General features: G+C 37.7%; 1 non-coding gene across 1 annotated transcript; it reads right to left on the reverse strand.

Annotated features, from left to right (window-relative positions):
• Positions 1 to 325: 325 nt before the first annotated feature.
• On the reverse strand, positions 326 to 432 carry LOC127099217 (small nucleolar RNA R71). The gene has a single exon (XR_007793747.1). It is a non-coding gene; the product is annotated as a small nucleolar RNA R71 (small nucleolar RNA).
• Positions 433 to 19,153: the final 18,721 nt, after the last annotated feature.

Here is a 19,153-nt window from a genome sequence, read left to right on the forward strand (position 1 = left end):
GAACCTAGTTCGAGTATAGTAAACCCCCTTATTCTTGCTAACAATTTCGAACTAAAACCGTCTTTGTTGCAATTAGTGCAACAAAACCAATTTGCGGGTATCGCTACTGAGAACCCCAATCAACATTAAATTTTTTTATCCAACTGGCCGACACCTTTAAATCTAACGGCGCTTCACCTGATGCGATCCGTTTAAGATTATTTCCTTTCTCCCTCAGGGATAGAGCACGTTCATGGTTAGATTCACTTCCAGCTAACTCAGTAACTACCTGGGAAGACCTTAGGAGAGTATTCCTTGCTAGATATTTCCCCCTAGTAAGACTGCTGTTCTTAGAAAGCAAATAACTAGATTTACTCAAAACCAAGGAGAATCTCTCTTTGAAGCTTGGGAGAGATATAAAGAGCTATTAAGAGTCTGCCCACACCATGGCCTAGAACAATGGTTGATCGTTCATACCTTTTACAATGGACTCCATTACAACACCAAGATGAGCATCGACGCTGCCGCAGGTGGCGCGCTGATGAGCAAACCTTACCCTGAAGCTTGTGACCTAATTGAGGATATGGCCCAAAACCATTACCAATGGGGGACTGAACGAGCATCAATAGAGAAAAAGGAGACCCAAGGTGGAATACATGAGATAAGCTCTCTAGACATGATGCAGACAAAAAATGGACGCTTTAGCCCTTAGGAGCGAACATATGTCTACAAACACTAACACCGCAACAGTAATCCATACAGAGTGCGAACTCTGTGGATCTAAAGGACACGAATCGGCGGAGTGTAACCTTTTGAACGACCTAAACACCGACCAAGTGAATTACGCCCAAGGTAACCCATTTTCAAACACTTACAACCCTGGATGGAAGAATCATCCGAATTTTTCCTATAAAAACCAGAACCCTATCCAAAATCCTACACCTTAGAGACCGCAAGGTTATCAAGCCCAAAAACCAAACCAACCTATGCAAGTTATGCCCCAGAAGTCTAACCTTGAGAAGATCATGGAGAGCTTTATATCGGGCCAGACTCAGCAAAATAAAGAATTCCTAAACCAGTACATTCATGTAAACGAAATTATAACGCAATTAGGAACCAAGGTTGATCAGATAATCACTCACAACAAGATGCTTGAAACCCAGATCTCACAGGTAGCACAAAACCAAGCCCCACAAACTACACCTGGAGGATAATTCCCTAGACAACCTCAACCAAACCCTCGAGGGCAAGCTAACGCTATCTCGTTACGAAGTGGGACCGCTTACGAAGGGCCTCATAACCCAGCGATGAGCGAGTCCAAAACTTCTAAAGAAAATATACCTACCAACCAAGAAGAAGAACCGGTAGAACCCGAGAAACAAACCAACCAAGAAGGAGAAGCCAAGGATAAAACTTACAAACCACCACCCCCGTAGAAACCACCAATCCCATATCCGCAAAGACTTAAACAAACCAAAATCAATAACCAATACCAAAAATTTATAAAATTAATAGAGAAGCTTCATGTAGAGATTCCTTTCACCGAAGCTATCACCCAAATTCCATCTTACGCCAAATTTCTCAAAGACATATTGACCAACAAGCGTAGGCTTGAGGATCCCAAACCCTTGGAATGCAATTTTATTTCCGAGGATAAACTTGCTAAGAAGGAGAAAGACCCTAGTAGTTTCTATACCTTGCATTTTAGGGAGTCATGTGATTGATAAAGCTTTCCTAGACATAGGTGTTAGTGTGAGTTTAATGCCCTTAGTTGTATGTAAAATGTTAAACTTAGGAGAATTACAACCAACTAAGATGTCCCTTCAATTAGCCGATATGTCTGTTAAGTATCCTTAAGGCATTTTAGAAGACATCCCAGTTAGGATCAGTCAACTTTATATCCCAACAGACTTCGTGGTCATGGATATCAAAGAAGACGAAGATATCCCTATCCTTTTAGGTAGACCATTTTTATCAACAGCCGAAGCTATAATAGATGTTAAAATAGGAAAATTAACCTTCGAATTAGGGGACAAAAAGATCGAGTTCATTCTTTCAAAATTCCTGATGGCACCCATCCTAGGAGACGCATGTTATGCGATCGATATCATAGATGAGTGCATAAGAGAATTTGATCGAGGAGAACCTAAGATCGAACCATTTTCAAACTCGAATGGAAAGGATGACGAGCTAGAGGAAACGGAACCTCACACTAACGAATGTTTGGACCTTACTCCAGACCTTTCACCAAATTCTCAAAAACCAGCTCAAGGACTTAAGGAACTACCCAAGAACCTAAGATATGAGTTTTTGGATGAAGAAATGAACCGCCCAGTAATAGTTAGTGCCACCTTAAACCAAGACGAGACGAATCGACTCTTGAATGTTTTAAGAATATACCCCCTGCCTTAGTGTAAGACCCTAATTTTGATCCTAAGATCCCTCATGACATCATGTTATTGCACAAGTGCATTGCCTCAAGGATGATAACATGTTTGGCTCCTTAACCCTAGGATTGAGACTTGTGTGAGTGGTTTGAGACCACCAAGCATTCTTGCGTTGTATATTATTGCTTTTCTTATTTTTTTACTAACCAAAATCACAAAAATATGTCACTAACTCTTTTTGTTTTGAAGCTCAAGTGATCATGTGTTCCCATGCTCTTAGGAGGCTCCTAAGCCCAATGAAATGGCCAGATGAAGATGAGGAAAAGCATGACAATGGTCCACAAAGCTCCTAATCATCATATATGTCTCCCAAGTATCTCAATTTGCCAATTTTATCAAGATAACCCAAAGGGCTTGAGGATTGTTTCCCAAGGAAACCCTAATTCAACTGTGCTTTGATTGTGCCTTGCCCATGAAGCAATCTCAACCTCTGATCAAATTTAATCAAGGTAAGTTCTTTAATTCATTATTTTATGCATATATGATCCTATTTGAGGATCCTCAATCATTTTTTCATTAATATTGGAAGTTTGGCCTTGAAAAGTTGACCAGTCAAAGTCATCTGACTAAACTGAGCACCATTGAGATATAACTTATGATGTGTTTGTCAAATGAAGATGACCCCAAGATAAAATATGTTAGTAATAACCATATGGACAACTTTCATGTTCATAAAAAATCCATTTGAAAATTTGAAGGTCATCATTCATTTCAAAACATTATAGGTCATTTTGATTGAAACCCTAATTTTAGGTCAATCTACCAAGGGCATAACTTCCTTAATTTTTATTATTTTGAGGTGATACCAAATTAATTAGAAAACTTGAGATGTCTACTTAAAATGTTATGTTGGACAAAATTTCATAATCCTAAAATAAATACATGTGATAATACAAAATATTATAGGTCACATTGGACCTAAGTCATTGAATTTGAAAAAGTACCCAACTTCAAATGCCCATAACTTTGTCATGAAAAATCCAAATTATGCACACTTTGAGTCTAAATTGATCATAATGAAAATATCTACAACTTCAATGTTGGAGGTGTTTCCATTTGAAGCTTGCATCATGGAAACAGAGGGGCTTGATTAAGCTTGCTTTTTGGGAAATTTTGCAAAGTTACTTTGAATATGTTTTACACTTGGATCTTCCAGGCCAGTTTTCATTAATTTCAAAATTCCAAATGAATTTTTTCCCAACATGACTTTTGTTCCTTATTTCAAGGGTTTCCAACCATTACTCACATTACTTTTTTGGACCTACCATTTGGGAGTTTCGAAGAATTATTCATTTATGTGCATTTTGGCATTTCATGATGTAACTTGGTATGCAAGCTGATTCCCTTTCACGTACACGTCCAAATCCATTCCATGTGGTATCAGCAAGATGTTTCATCCATCATTAGGCCTGCTATACGCTTGCACAGGCCCATGCAAGCAAATTTCAAATGCCATGCACACGAGGGAAGCATGATGCACAACCAATTTCAGCTATAAATAACCACTCCCTCTCATTCATTCATCAACCTTTTGGAGATCTGAATTGCTGCAGCATTGAAACCATAGCCATACCAAAGGAATTTTTCAGAAATTTTTCTCACTTTCGAGCTTGAAATTCAACATCATTAGTTGATCTTCAAAGCTTAATTCCTTAGCCTATCATCTCCACTACATCCCTAGAGCAAAGAGGAGCCAATATCTTGAAGGTTTCGTGGCTTGAAGAGCTTCAATTCAGAGGTATACCTTCAAACTTTTTGGATCTAGAACTCTCAATTCAATGTAGTATCCTTGTGTTTGTGTGGTTTTCTGAAGTCCTCACACTTGAGGCAAGCCAATGGTGACTTCAATTTTCCATTTCGTGCACTTACAATTGGTACACCATGACCTTCCACTTCACATTTCTCTCAATATAGGAAGAGTGAGGAAGATCCATGGATATAGTGTTGATCTCCATCACACGAGCTTCAATTTCATGTCCTTACTTTCCATTTTTGTTAAGTTTTTTTCTCTGCAACTGGTGGCCGGAGGTTGTTGTTCCACCAGAGAAGATGGTGGTTTCCACCACCATCACCACGTGTACACCTTCATGGCCTTTGGATTATGTTTCCACGTTCTAATCTGGATCCTCCATTGTGTTTACTTATTTTAATTCAAAATGTTGCGCGCTTGACTTGGTTGCACAGTGTTCTCCATGATCCGAGCCATTCAGCCTTGCCATGTCAATTAATGAATCCATCCCATGGCGCTGGATTTTTCTAGTTATTCTATTTTCTTTTAATTTCAATTAATTCCTTTTATTTTCAAAAATTCATAAAAAATTTATTTGAAGTCATAAAAATATGAGACCAATTCCAAAAATTTTCTTGAAAAATCTAGTTTCATATTTTGATTTTTAATTATTTTTGTGACTTCATTTAATATTTTTTATGAATTATTTGGTTTTTAATAGTTTTAATTCATTTTAAAATACTTTCTGACTTTTGAAAAATCCAAAAATATTTTCATAGCATTTATGGATCATGATAAATCAATGGAAAATAGTCTCATCAATTTCTTATTTGATTTGAGATTTATTTGAGATTTTAATCCATTTTGTGCTATTTTTAATTATTTTTTTATTTCTTTCTGATTTCCAAAATTGTTAAGAAAATTCGTCAAAGCTTGTTTGACCATGTTGAACCTATGAGAATTTAATTGGACTTGTTGAAGTTGATTTGAATTGAATTTGAGGTTTGACCTTATTTGTTTATTTTTTATTTGCATTTTATTTTAATTCAAAAAAATACCAAAAAAATATTGTTGACTTGTTGACTTGTAATCTTCATTTCTTTTCTGTTTGGTGTTGATTGATGTTGGTTTGATCCATATTTGATCAATTGGAATTTGATTAATGTATTCTTTTCCCCTCCCTTTCATCTTCACCCCATTCTTTTCATCAATGGCCAATGAGTTAAGTTCTTATTGTAAGAACAAAAATTGTTCTACAACAGATTCCTTGATTTTGATGATAACAAAGGATGAAACCAAAAATGGCACCCTAACGAAAAGTTTCTAAGTGTGCAGGGTTCTAAAGATAGAAGAAATAAATCTGATGATGTCATCAGATGCACAACAAGATCAGATACAAATTATCAAGTATCAGAAGCATCTAAAGTGGAATCTCGTTTCAAGAAGCTCTGACTCTGGACAAAACTGCAAAGTATCAGAAGCATCTGAACATGAAGTAAAGTCTAGAAGCTCTGACTCTGAACAAATGCCTTCTGTAAAATCTGAAATTTATCAGCGCTATCTGAACTCTCAAGAAACAACATCAGAAGCCAGATCCCAAGATTCTCCAGATACATGAAGACTCTAATCAGATTTGTTAATCATGATGAAGTAACGTTTAAGCCAAGTTAAAGTTCTGCAAATGGATTTCCTCAATTAGAAAGAGACGTTAATCTCCTCTTCCAAGAGAGAAGATACTACTTGTGGTAAGTAGTCACTTCTAAAAGAAAAAGTCTCCTGCAGAAGCTATTTATGGAATGGCGTAATTACATCTCATTATCCAGCAGATTTAACTCTACTTCAACTCTATTTCAACACTACTTCAACTCCTATATAAATAGAGAAGAAATCAACTTTCAGTAAGCAAGAAATCAACTAGCCAAAACTATACTGAATTATTTCACGCTCAAGAAAATCATCTTTGCTCTCAAAGAATTTCACTAAGCTTTTGCTTATTAAGTGAAAAATCTGTTCTTAAGTTTGTAATACTTGCTTTCTTAGAAGCACTCTAGATTACATATCTTGTATCTTTTATTTGTTTGATTTCCTCAAGTGACTCTTTGTAGTCTGTAGACTTGAGAGGACTAAGAGATTTTCTTCTCTCTTAGGGGTTGTTTGTAATCTTTCAAGATTAGTGGATTAAGTCCTTGTTGAAGGCGAAATCACCTTGGCCGGGTGGACTGGAGTAGCTTTGTGTTATAAGCGAACCAGTATAAAATCATTGTGTGATTTTCATTTTGGAAAAGCGCTTATTTTTCAAACAATTCAAACCCCCCCTTTCTTGTTTTTCTCACCTTCAATTGGTATCAGAGCTCCGGCTCTGTTATTGATTTTCAAATCAAACACTTAACCGTGTAGAGAGATCCAGTGCGAGAAAAACAAATGGCTCACTCAAATGAAAGAGATTCTTACAATGCTAAACCTCCTGTTTTTGATGGAGAAAAGTTTGATTACTGGAAAGACAGAATCGAAAGTTTCTTTCTGGGTTATGATGCTGACCTCTGGGACATTGTCACAGATGGATACAAACCTCCAGTCTCAAATGGAGCTGAAGTTCCCAGAAGCAAAATGTCAGAAGATCAGAAACGTGATTTCAAAAATCACCACAAGGCCAGAACAATACTTCTAAATGCTATATCATACAACGAATACGAAAAGATCACCAACAGAGAGACGGCTAAAGATATACTTGACTCTCTGAAGATGACCCATGAAGGAAACTCCCAAGTCAAGGAGACGAAGGCTCTGGCGCTGATCCAGAAATATGAAGCCTTCAAGATGGAAGATGACGAAGCTATAGAAGCTATGTTTTCCAGATTCCAAACTCTCATTGCAGGTCTTAAAGTGCTAGACAAAGGATACACGACTGCAGATCATGTTAAGAAGATTGTCAGAAGTCTGCCAAAGAAATGGAGACCAATGGTTACTGCTCTGAAGTTATCAAAGGATCTGAACAATATCAGCCTTGAAGAACTTGTTAGTTCTCTCAGAAGCCATGAGATAGAACTAGAGGAGGATGAGCCTCAGAAAAGGAACAAGTCAGTGGCGCTGAAGTCCATACCTGAAAGACGGAAGTCAGACAGAACCAAAGCCCTTCAAGCAGAAACTGCAGACACTGATGACTCTGAATCTGAAGACTCTGATGATGAAGAAGAACTGTCCCTACTAACCAGAAGAGTTAAGCAACTCTGGAAAAGGAGGAACAACAACAACTTCAGAAGATCAAGACCCAGAGGGGATCGATCAGAGTCAACTTCAAAAGGTAAACCTAACAAAGATATTACCTGTTTTGAATGTAAAGAAACAGGTCATTACAGAAATGAATGCCCCAAGCTGAAGAGAGATAACTCTAAGAAAGAAAGCTTCAAGAAAAATACTTTCAGAACAAAGAAGGGATTAATGGCCACCTGGGACGATAGTGAATCCGAATCATCAGAATCTGACTCTGATGAACAGGCCAACGTAGCTCTTATGGCTACCACATCCAGCAGCTCAGATGAAGAATCTGAAGAGGTATTTTCTGAACTTTCTAGATCTGACTTAGAATCATGTTTATCAGAAACTCTTACCTCTCTTCAGAAATTAAAACAAAAAGTTAAAGACATTAAAGGCCTTCTTAAAGCAAAATCTGAAGTATGTAGTAAACTTGAGACAACAATTCTAGCACGAGAAGATACAATCAGATCTTTAACGTTAGAAAGAGATGGAGCTAGAACAAAAAGCATAGAATTAGAAAAAGCGTTGTCTCAAGCACCACAAACTTCAAACGAAACTATTTATAAATATGAAGAAGCTTTTCAAAAATTTCTGAAGAATGGAATAGATAGGAGTATTATGGCATCCATGATTTATGGAGTAAGTCAGAATAATAAAAGGGGAATTGGGTATGATTCTGAGGAAAATAAAACCTCTACCAGTAACCAGCTTAAATCTCCTTTTTCATATCACTACACACACACACAAGAAAACAAGTTTAAAAATGCTAGAAGACCCAAAGTTATGAGAAACTCTGGGAAAACTAATCTAAAAGGACCCAAAAGATTCTGGGTACCGAAAGATAAGATTATCTATGTTGCAGATATCCTATGCAGCAAAGTTCAGACACCAGTCATGGTACCTGGACTCTGGATGCTCGCGACATATGACGGGAAGAAAGTCTATGTTCCAAAGCCTGGAACTTAAAGACGCTGGATTTGTAGGCTTCGGAGGAGATCAGAAAGGAAGGATCAGAGGCTCCGGAACTATTGGTAATGGTACTCTTCCCTCCATATCTGATGTTCTTTACGTAGAAGGATTAATGCATAACTTGTTATCCATAAGTCAATTAAGTGATAACGGTTATGATGTAATCTTTAATCAAAAAACATGTAAAGCCATTAGTCAGAACGATGGCTCTGTCCTTTTCACAGGCAAGAGGAAAAACAACATTTATAAAATAAATCTTTCTGATTTAAAAGATCAAAATGTTAAATGTTTAATGTCAGTTCACAAAGAGCAATGGGTATGGCATAGACGCTTAGGCCACATTAGCATGAGAAAGCTTTCTCAGCTAACTAAACTTGAGTTAGTCAGAGGCTTACCTAAACTGAAGTTCTCTTCAGATGCTCTGTGTGAAGCTTGTCAGAAAGGAAAGTTTTCAAAAACATCTTTTAAAAAGAAAAATGTTGTTTCTACCTCTAAGCCTCTGGAGCTTCTTCACATTGACTTATTTGGTCCTGTGAAAACAGCATCAGTCAATGGAAAGAAGTATGGACTAGTAATCGTTGATGATTACAGCCGCTGGACATGGGTAAAATTCCTAAAGCACAAGAGTGAGTCTCACTCTGTATTCACCAGTTTCTGTTCTAAAGTGCAAAAAGAATTTGACTCTAAAATTGTTAGAGTCAGAAGTGATCATGGTGGAGAATTTGAAAATAAAGATTTTGAAGAATTATTTGACTCTAATGGAATATCCCATGATTTCTCCTGCCCTAGAACTCCACAACAAAATGGAGTTGTAGAAAGGAAGAATATGACACTCCAAGAAATGGCCAGAACCATGATCAATGAAACAAATGTAGCAAAGCACTTTTGGGCAGAAGCTGTAAATACAGCGTGTTATATTCAGAATAGAATCTCTATTAGACCTATTCTGGAAAAGACTCCCTATGAACTGTGTAAGGGAAGAAAACCCAACATCTCATATTTTCATCCTTTTGGATGCATTTGCTTTATATTAAATACTAAAGAACATCTGAACAAGTTTGATTCCAAAGCACAGAAAGGTATTATGTTAGGATACTCAGAACGCTCTAAAGGCTACAGAGTATACAACACAGAAACCAAAATTGTGGAGGAATCAATTCATGTTAGATTTGATGATAAGCTTGACCCTGAAAAGTCAAAGCTAGTTGAAAAGTTTGCAGATTTAGAGATCACTCTGGTAGAATCTGAGAAAACTCCAGAAGCAACTGTCACTCCAGACTCTGAAGAAATTAAATCTCCAGAAATTCCAAGGAAAGTTAAAAGTCGTATTAACGTATCTGAAGATTTGATTTTGGGAAACAAAGATGAACCTGTTAGAACCAGATCTACCTTCAGAACTTCTGAAGATATTCCTCTGGGACTAGTGTCTCTGATTGAGCCTACGTCCTGTGATGAAGCTCTTCAAGATAACGATTGGGTGGCAGCTATGCAAGAAGAGTTAGATCAATTCTCCAAGAATGATGTCTGGGATCTCGTTCCTAAACCCAGAGGCACTCATGTCATTGGAACCAGATGGGTTTTCAGAAACAAGCTGAACGAGAAAGGAGAAGTTGTCAGAAACAAAGCTCGACTGGTAGCTCAAGGTTATAGTCAACAAGAAGGTATTGATTATAATGAAACTTTTGCTCCAGTCGCAAGGTTAGAATCTATTCGTCTTCTTGTATCTTTTGCTATTAATCATTCTATTAAACTATATCAAATGGATGTCAAGAGTGCATTTCTAAATGGTTATATTTCAGAAGAAGTGTATGTAAATCAACCTCCAGGTTTTGAAAATTCAAACTTTCCAGAACATGTTTTCAAACTTAAAAAATCTTTATATGGACTAAAACAAGCCCCCAGAGCTTGGTATGAACGTCTAAGCAATTTTCTTCTGGAACAAAATTTTATCAGAGGGAAAGTTGATTCTACACTCTTCTGTAAAAACCATAAAAATGATCTCGTGATATGCCAGATTTATGTTGATGACATTATTTTTGGTTCTGCTAATATCTCTGTTTGCCAAGAATTTTCTAAGTTAATGCAGGCAGAATTTGAAATGAGTTTAATGCAAGAACTAAAGTTCTTTCTGGGAATTCAAATTAATCAAACTCCAGAAGTCACATACATTCATCAAAGCAAGTACATTAAAGACGTTCTGAAGAAGTTTGATATGTCTGAATGCAACTCTGCAAAAACTCCTATGCACCCAACTTGCATTCTGGAAAAGGAAGAGGTAAGCAACAAGGTTTGTCAGAAGCTCTATCGAGGTATGATAGGCTCTCTTCTCTATCTGACTGCTACTCGTCCTGATATTCTCTTTAGCGTCTGTCTGTGTGCCAGATTCCAATCAGATCCTAGAGAATCTCATTTAACAGCTGTTAAGAGAATTCTTAAATATCTGAAAGGAACTCCTAACCTGGGCCTGATGTATGAGAAAACATCAGAGTATAGACTTTCTGGTTACTGTGATGCAGACTATGCAGGAGATAGAATAGAACGAAAAAGCACATCTGGAAATTGCCAGCTTCTGGGAAACAATTTGATCTCCTGGGCTAGCAAAAGACAGTCAACTATCGCTCTATCAACTGCAGAAGCAGAGTATATCTCAGCATCACTGTGCACAACTCAGATGCTCTGGATGAAGCATCAGCTAGAAGATCTTCAGATATTTGAGAGTAACATTCCTATCCTTTGTGATAATACTGCTGCTATTTGTTTGAGTAAGAATCCTATTTTACATTCCAGAGCCAAACACATAGAAATTAAACATCATTTTATTAGAGACTATGTTCAGAAAGGGATAGTAACGCTGAAGTTCATTGATACAGAACATCAATGGGCAGATATCTTTACTAAGCCTCTAGCTGAAGATAGATTTCTTTTCATCTTAGAAAATCTGAACATTAAAAATTGTCCTGAATGAAGTATGGCTCTGAAAAATATAAAATAAGATTCTGATAAAAACAAATATGATTCTGCCTCTGACTCTGATACTTCTACATTGTTAAGAAGATATCTGAGTTAGAAATCTTCAGAACCAATCTCTTGGTATTCCTGAAGATCAGATACATTAAACACGTGGAGCTCTGAGCGTCAAACCTTAGAACTTCTAGACAGCTATCAAGAAATTCAAAAGGCAGACGTTTGAGTTTTCCTCGAGCAGTGTGCAAACTGTGGGATTAGACATTCATTTATGAGCTGTAATCATTTTTCCCCCCAAGTGTGCCATTTTGAGTTTTGTGTCTAACGCTTTCTGAGGTGTCGTTTTGCATGTGTTTACTTAGAGTATATAAACACTTTTCTCTCACATTTCACACTTATCACTCTCACTCACTCTAAAACCCTAAACCCTCTCTCAAAGTTTTCTCTGCAACTCTTTCAAATCTTCATCTTCTTCATCTCAATGGATGCTCAACAACAACAACTGTTCAACTACTCACAGCAAATGGAGTCAAGTTCCACCGCTCAAACATCTTCTGTTCCAACTCCAACCGTCACCGGTGTTTCCATAACCCCTGTTTATCAAGAACCCCACATTTTGGACCGTGAACGCCACATTCATCTTGCAACCCCCTTTGAAAGTTTGGATGTACTGTGTGAATCGCTGGTAGATTTTGAAAACTTGAAAAGAAACGGTGTTGATCTTACTGAAGATCTTCGCAAGCAAGGTTGGGAAAACTACTTCAACAGGCTTTATGGTCCCATTTACCCTCTTCTTGTCAAAGAATTCTGGAGACATGCTGATGCAGATGACCAGTTCATTGTTTCTTTTGTTCTGGGAGTGAAGATTGTTATCACTGAAGCTTCAATTGCCTCCCTGCTGAACATGGAGACTACTGGAGGAAAGAGGATTTACAACATTCCTCCTAGGTCAAAACGCATCACTGAGGTTATCAACCCAACTATCTTCAAGCCAAACGCTGAGGGAAACCCTTCTAAGAACAAGGAATTGCATCAGAACCTCCGAGTATGGTTGAAAATAATTCTGGGAACCATTCACCATCGCCCAGCCTCCAACTCCTCTGATTATATAAATGCTGATCAGAAATGCATTTTATATTGCATTCAGAAGGGTATCAAGATCAATCTCCCTGTTCTTCTTTTCAAATATCTGAGGGATTCTGTCAAAGACACCAGAAACAGTTTGAAGCCAAGATCTTATATTCCTCTGGGGAGATTGCTTTCTGACATCTTCATTGAGCATGGCTTGGTAGATGATCTGGAGAAGACCAGATGTATGGATGATCTGGCAATCGATGTAGGGAAGGCTTTAAATGCCAGAAACCTCAAGAGCATGGGAATCATCAAAGAGATTAGAGTCAAGCCAACTCTGATTACATCTTGGGAATCTTTGAAGGATCAGAGGAAGATGCCTCATGGCCTTGACAGGTTCTTCAAGAATGAACCCAGAGATGCCATTGCTATCTACCTTCAGCGTCTGCTGGATGAAGGTATTGATGTTTCTGACTTCAGAATTGAAGACTGTCTGGATTCAGAAGAAGATCTTGTCAGATACAAGAGAGGTCTTTCTGAGAGGAAGATAGCTGATGAAGCAAGAAAGGCAAAGAAAGCCAGACTTGGAGAAACCTCTGGAAACAAATCTCCAGCTCCTCTGCAAATTTCCTCTTCTGGTAAGTCTTTTCCTCCCGCTACTTCTGTACCTATAATGGCTTCTTCTACTCCTCTCCCAACACCTCCCATCTTTACAACCTCTGACATTCCTCCTTCAACCATCAGAACCTCACAACCTCCACCTGTTTTAAAAATTGCACGTAATTTCATACCACCCTCTGAACCTAAACAACTATATCACCACAGCCCTTCCTCTTCATCATCCTCAGCACCAGAATCACCCCCATACAATAGTGTTTCTTTATCATCATCAGAACCTTCTGACCCTAAATCCCCAACAATAGCTGAAATTTATGCTAGAAAATTCGCCCCACAAACTCAAACACAATCTGAAGTAACCTCAACCCTCCGAACTTCTCTTCCACAACAAACAACCACCATCTCCCTTGAAAATCAAACTTCCCTTCCACCACAAACAACCACCATACCCTCTGAAACTCAACCATCTGATCCTTTCACCTCTAATATCACTCCACCAATTATTCCCGCTGTACCTGGACCAGACTCTGACCCATTAGACCTAAACCCACTCTATGCTTCATCCCCCAGTCTTCAACCAGAAGCAGATTCTGAACTTCAAGCAGAATCTGAACCTCAACCAGAATCAGAAACTGAACCTCCCTCTCTAAATCTCAGCCCTCAAAACTCTCCACCTCATTCACCTGAACCTGAACCTGATCTTACCATACCTACCCTTGAGGAGGCCATTATACAGGTTGCAGAAGCTTCAGTCCAGAAGGTCAAGTCTCTGGCTAAAAACTCTGAAGTTAGTGATGATCCTAAATCTGTTAGGACACACTGGAACAGAGTCATTAGTTGGATGACCTCTGAGTCTTATAGGCTGAAGAGTATCTCTGAACAAGTCAGAAATGGCTACATCAGAGATGCTGAGGAACGGCTCCAAGAGAGATTGGCCAGAGAAGCTGAGGCCAGAAGATTAGAGGAGGAAAGATTGGCTAGGGAAGCTGAAGAAGAAGCAAGAAGGTTAGAAGAAGAAAGACTGGCAAAGGAAGCAGAACTTCTAAGGATTAAGGAAGCTGAAGCCAAGGCTCAGGCGGATGCAGAAGCCCAAGCTGCTGCTGAAGCTGAAGCTCAGCAGGCTCTGACTCAGGGGGAGTCTTCCTCTGCGATCCCTATGATTCTTCATGCTCTGAAAGAGATCAAGCAAGATCAGAAAGAAATCAAGCAAGATCAGAATGAGCTCCGTGCCAGGATGGACAAGCAAGATGCTTTGAATGAAAACATCCAGAATATGTTTGCCATGTTGCTTCAGAGACTTCCTCAACCTCCAAACCCTTAGGCACTTAGGATTTATTTTGTTTGCTTGCCTAGTGTTTTTGCTTCTGTCTTTTTTAGCTCTGATATTCTCTTGGATCTGATGTTTTGAATGCCTTTATGCCTTTGTGCTTCTGATTAATGAAATTTTTTTCTCTTTATTATCTTGTTATTTTTTTATCTACCTTTTTGATTCTGACAAAAAGGGGGAGAAATCATTAAATAGCTCTGATGAAAATTTGTCTAAAACCTTAAGCACTCTGCAACATTTGTAGAAATAGCTCTGATAAAAATAGCTCTGATTAAATAACTCTAACATTAAATTTAAGAATTTGCAGAAAGTTTCAGAAATCTCATTACTTGAAAAGCTCTGGTAAGAACTTCTGAACTTCCTAGCACTAACTCAGGGGGAGCTTCTGTCTATCTGATCTTATTTTATTCATGTTTCATCTGCTATTTTAAGTTGTTTTGTCATCATCAAAAAGGGGGAGATTGTAAGAACAAAAATTGTTCTACAACAGATTCCTTGATTTTGATGATAACAAAGGATGAAACCAAAAATGGCACCCTAACGAAAAGTTTCTAAGTGTGCAGGGTTCTAAAGATAGAAGAAATAAATCTGATGATGTCATCAGATGCACAACAAGATCAGATACAAATTATCAAGTATCAGAAGCATCTAAAGTGGAATCTCGTTTCAAGAAGCTCTGACTCTGGACAAAACTGCAAAGTATCAGAAGCATCTGAACATGAAGTAAAGTCTAGAAGCTCTGACTCTGAACAAATGCCTTCTGTAAAATCTGAAATTTATCAGCGCTATCTGAACTCTCAAGAAACAACATCAGAAGCCAGATCCCAAGATTCTCCAGATACATGAAGACTCTAATCAGATTTGTTAATCATGATGAAGTAACGTTTAAGCCAAGTTAAAGTTCTGCAAATGGATTTCCTCAATTAGAAAGAGACGTTAATCTCCTCTTCCAAGAGAGAAGATACTACTTGTGGTAAGTAGTCACTTCTAAAAGAAAAAGTCTCCTGCAGAAGCTATTTATGGAATGGCGTAATTACATCTCATTATCCACAGATTTAACTCTACTTCAACTCTATTTCAACACTACTTCAACTCCTATATAAATAGAGAAGAAATCAACTTTCAGTAAGCAAGAAATCAACTAGCCAAAACTATAATGAATTATTTCACGCTCAAGAAAATCATCTTTGCTCTCAAAGAATTTCACTAAGCTTTTGCTTATTAAGTGAAAAATCTGTTCTTAAGTTTGTAATACTTGCTTTCTTAGAAGCACTCTAGATTACATATCTTGTATCTTTTATTTGTTTGATTTCCTCAAGTGACTCTTTGTAGTCTGTAGACTTGAGAGGACTAAGAGATTTTCTTCTCTCTTAGGGGTTGTTTGTAATCTTTCAAGATTAGTGGATTAAGTCCTTGTTGAAGGCGAAATCACCTTGGCCGGGTGGACTGGAGTAGCTTTGTGTTATAAGCGAACCAGTATAAAATCATTGTGTGATTTTCATTTTGGAAAAGCGCTTATTTTTCAAACAATTCAAACCCCCCCTTTCTTGTTTTTCTCACCTTCACTTATGGGTGGTCTTGAAAAATGAGAGGATTAACATTCTTTGATCCAAACCAAACTCAACTTGATCCATGATCAAGTGAGTTGTTTTGTGTCCAAGATAGGTTGCTTCTTAGTCAAGCAAATAACCTAAAGACAATACAAGGCCCTTCCCCTTTTGTTTTGGAATGGCAAGTTTATGGAGATTGGCTTACTAGTCATGATCTCTAACTTGTGTTTATTTGCCTATATTTTTATTGTCCGGCCTCACATAGGTGTGACTACTACATTAGTCCATTTACGATTGCTTAACATAGCGCTACATTGTCTTATGACAAACTAACATAACTCCACTAATTACTAACTTTAATTTGAGCATTTAATTTCTTGCCATTTACTTTTAATGTCATTTATTTCTTGCTCATTATTCATATTGATTTCCCCTTTGCTCACTTGAGCACATATTTTATGTTTATGTCATTTTTCTTTTGCTCATTTGAGCTCATTATTGTATATAAATATATTGCTATCTTGTGTTTGGTTTGTGTTTGTTTTGTGTGAACCAAATGCAAAAAGGAGAAAGGACTTAGAATTAGGACTTACCTATGCTTAAAAGGAGTTCAAGAGCAACTAGGCCTCATGCCTTTAGAATGCTAAATTTGTTGAAGAGCAACTAGGCCTCATGCCTTTAGAATGCTAAAGTTCAAAGTTGACCTCAAATGACTTCTCATCCAAACTTATTCTTTGTTCATTCCCCTTATTGTGTTGTGAACTTTTTTATGTTTGTTCTTGTGTGATAGAGATCCCACTTTGAGATTTTGAAAAGAGGACCATTGTCATGAATAGCCAAGTTAAAAGACAAGCCAAATGGAGATCCTAGGAGCTTGAATTCAATTTGTCTGATGGCTTATTTGTGTGCTAAGTCCAAAGGAAAGGAGCATCTTGAATCATCTCTATGATTTCAAGAAAAGGAACTCCAAGGGTTTATCTTTCCCCTCTTATCTTTGTATTGCTTTAGGACTAGCCCTTCTCTTCTTCTCCCCACTCTAAACAAGTCAAAATAATTTTCTAAACTTTGACTTTGTTTCAAATTAGAAACCTAGGCCTTAAGCCTTTGACTTTTCAAAATCATTTTCATCAATACTCATTGGGAATAAAACTTTAATACAAACTTTGACTTTATTTTGTAAATAAATCTAACTTGTAAATATAACTCACTTCAAGTTGTTTTTGTGATTCCAATGGCCACCTTATTAAAACCTTTTCATAAACATTAGTCATAGGTTTGAGTTATCATAGTGGTTGATGTAAATCTCACCTCATCCTTAGTGATTGGATTATAAGTCTTCCATGCTTATTATAGGGTTAACCCCTCACTAGCATGTTGAAGCCTTCCTCACATGGTGGATTGTTGGTTTAGGTTGAGTTTTCTCCTTTTGATAACAAAAGACCTTAAGGCTTTTGGCCAAATCAATTCACCAATCTTTGAGATTTTTACCCCAAACTACGAGGTTTTGATCCTACCTTTATGATGGTACGTAGGCAATGGGTTCATCCATTCAAACAACAAATCTGTAAATATAATCTATTCTCTTCTCATCCCTCCAATCTTTTGCACAAATATTTTCACAAATACCAACCTAGAGCACATATTTGCAAAAAGGGTTCCCTTAGAATACTAAGGATGTTTTGGGTGCGTAAAACCTTCCCATTTCATAACCAACCCCCTTACCCAGATCTCTGACATTTTTATTAGTTTTTGATTTGAAAAACTTCTTACCTTGGCTTTTGTTCGCTTTTTAGCCTTTCCTTTGGACAAATAAAAGTGCGGTGGCGACTCAAATTGTATGTTGACTTTTGGTTTAGTCAATAAACCTAAAGGTAACGAAAACCCCGCTACAGAAAAGTGGCGACTCTGCTGCGGAACACTATCTCTAGTAGGTTTAGCCTACTTTTTGCTTATGTGTTATATGTTTATATTTATTTGTGTCATATTTTTGTGCAAATTTGGGATGACTGTATTGTTTGTAATGAATGAATTTATTGATATATTATTGCTTGTATGCTTGGTGGTTTCTTGTGAGAGGAGTTCTATACCCGAACTCGAGTGCACTTATGATAGGAGAATGGCATAGTCTTGTTGACTTGTGTGGAGATATTCCTTAACAAGTTAACTTGCAAGCCCATTCACTTGGTGGAGGTTTTGTTGGGATCAATAATGTCACACGAGTAGTCGTGGTTAGGCATTACTCTTTCCAATAAGAACCTTAGAAGTCGAGGACCTTAGATACCTAGCCCATCTTGTCCTATTTTAGGACGTAGTGCGAAGGTCGTTCAAGTGTAAGACTTGAGGCGATTGTTACGCGATACTACACTCATAAGAGTCCCTCTTGAGAATATTTTTGGAATACGAGTAGTCGTTTTATCCGATAATATCCGAAACATGGGATGATGACTATGGGAACCTTTTTAGAACATGATTGTCAAGTTTAACCATAGTACACTCCCATTGGGTGGTTCTTAACCGAGACTCCATGCTCGTGACTCTCAACAAACCCGTGATTCACGGTTGACCCGTTCTTGTATATCCTCAATATCAATGGAACTTGGGTGTTGATAAGGTGTAAATCATAATCCACCAAAATGGATGATTGAAATTGACGATGACGTGAGCCATCTCGTGACCTTTATGTGGTGTGACTTGCTTGATCCTTGAGTGTGTTTGTTGCATCCATGCATTCATGCATTCATTCGCATTCATGTCATCAACAATAAATATTTTTCAAGGAACTTAAGAGGTCTATTTGCAAATTTTCAGACATGGATAAGCAAAGAAGGAATACGAAGAAGTACAGTTTCAGACAACCCGACTTGAAAAAAGTTAAGGAGTTTGACATCTTATGTATTAGAGCCTTTGGAGTTCAAAGCTCGCCATGGAAGGCTTCTGTCTATTCTTTCTACCAAGGTGGATGAGGGTCTGATGAGTGTGTTGGTGCAGTTCTACGATCCTCTGTATCGGTGTTTCACTTTTCCGGATTTCTAGCTTTTGCCTACTGTAACACCTCAAAATTTGCCCTCCTCTTCTTGGGACTAGTTTAGCATATTGCATTTCATGTTTTAGGACATTAGGCATTTTCATATTGCATATCATATGGAATAAGAGATCATCCTCTAAGGTCTTGTTCAGAAGATGAAGGTGGTATATGGTTCAAGCCTGAGGGTCTTATTGAATTGATGATCAACCATCTGAGGGT

The sequence above is a fragment of the Lathyrus oleraceus genome, chromosome 6 (genome assembly GCF_024323335.1).
Source record: "Lathyrus oleraceus cultivar Zhongwan6 chromosome 6, CAAS_Psat_ZW6_1.0, whole genome shotgun sequence".
Classification (NCBI taxonomy): domain Eukaryota; kingdom Viridiplantae; phylum Streptophyta; class Magnoliopsida; order Fabales; family Fabaceae; genus Lathyrus; species Lathyrus oleraceus.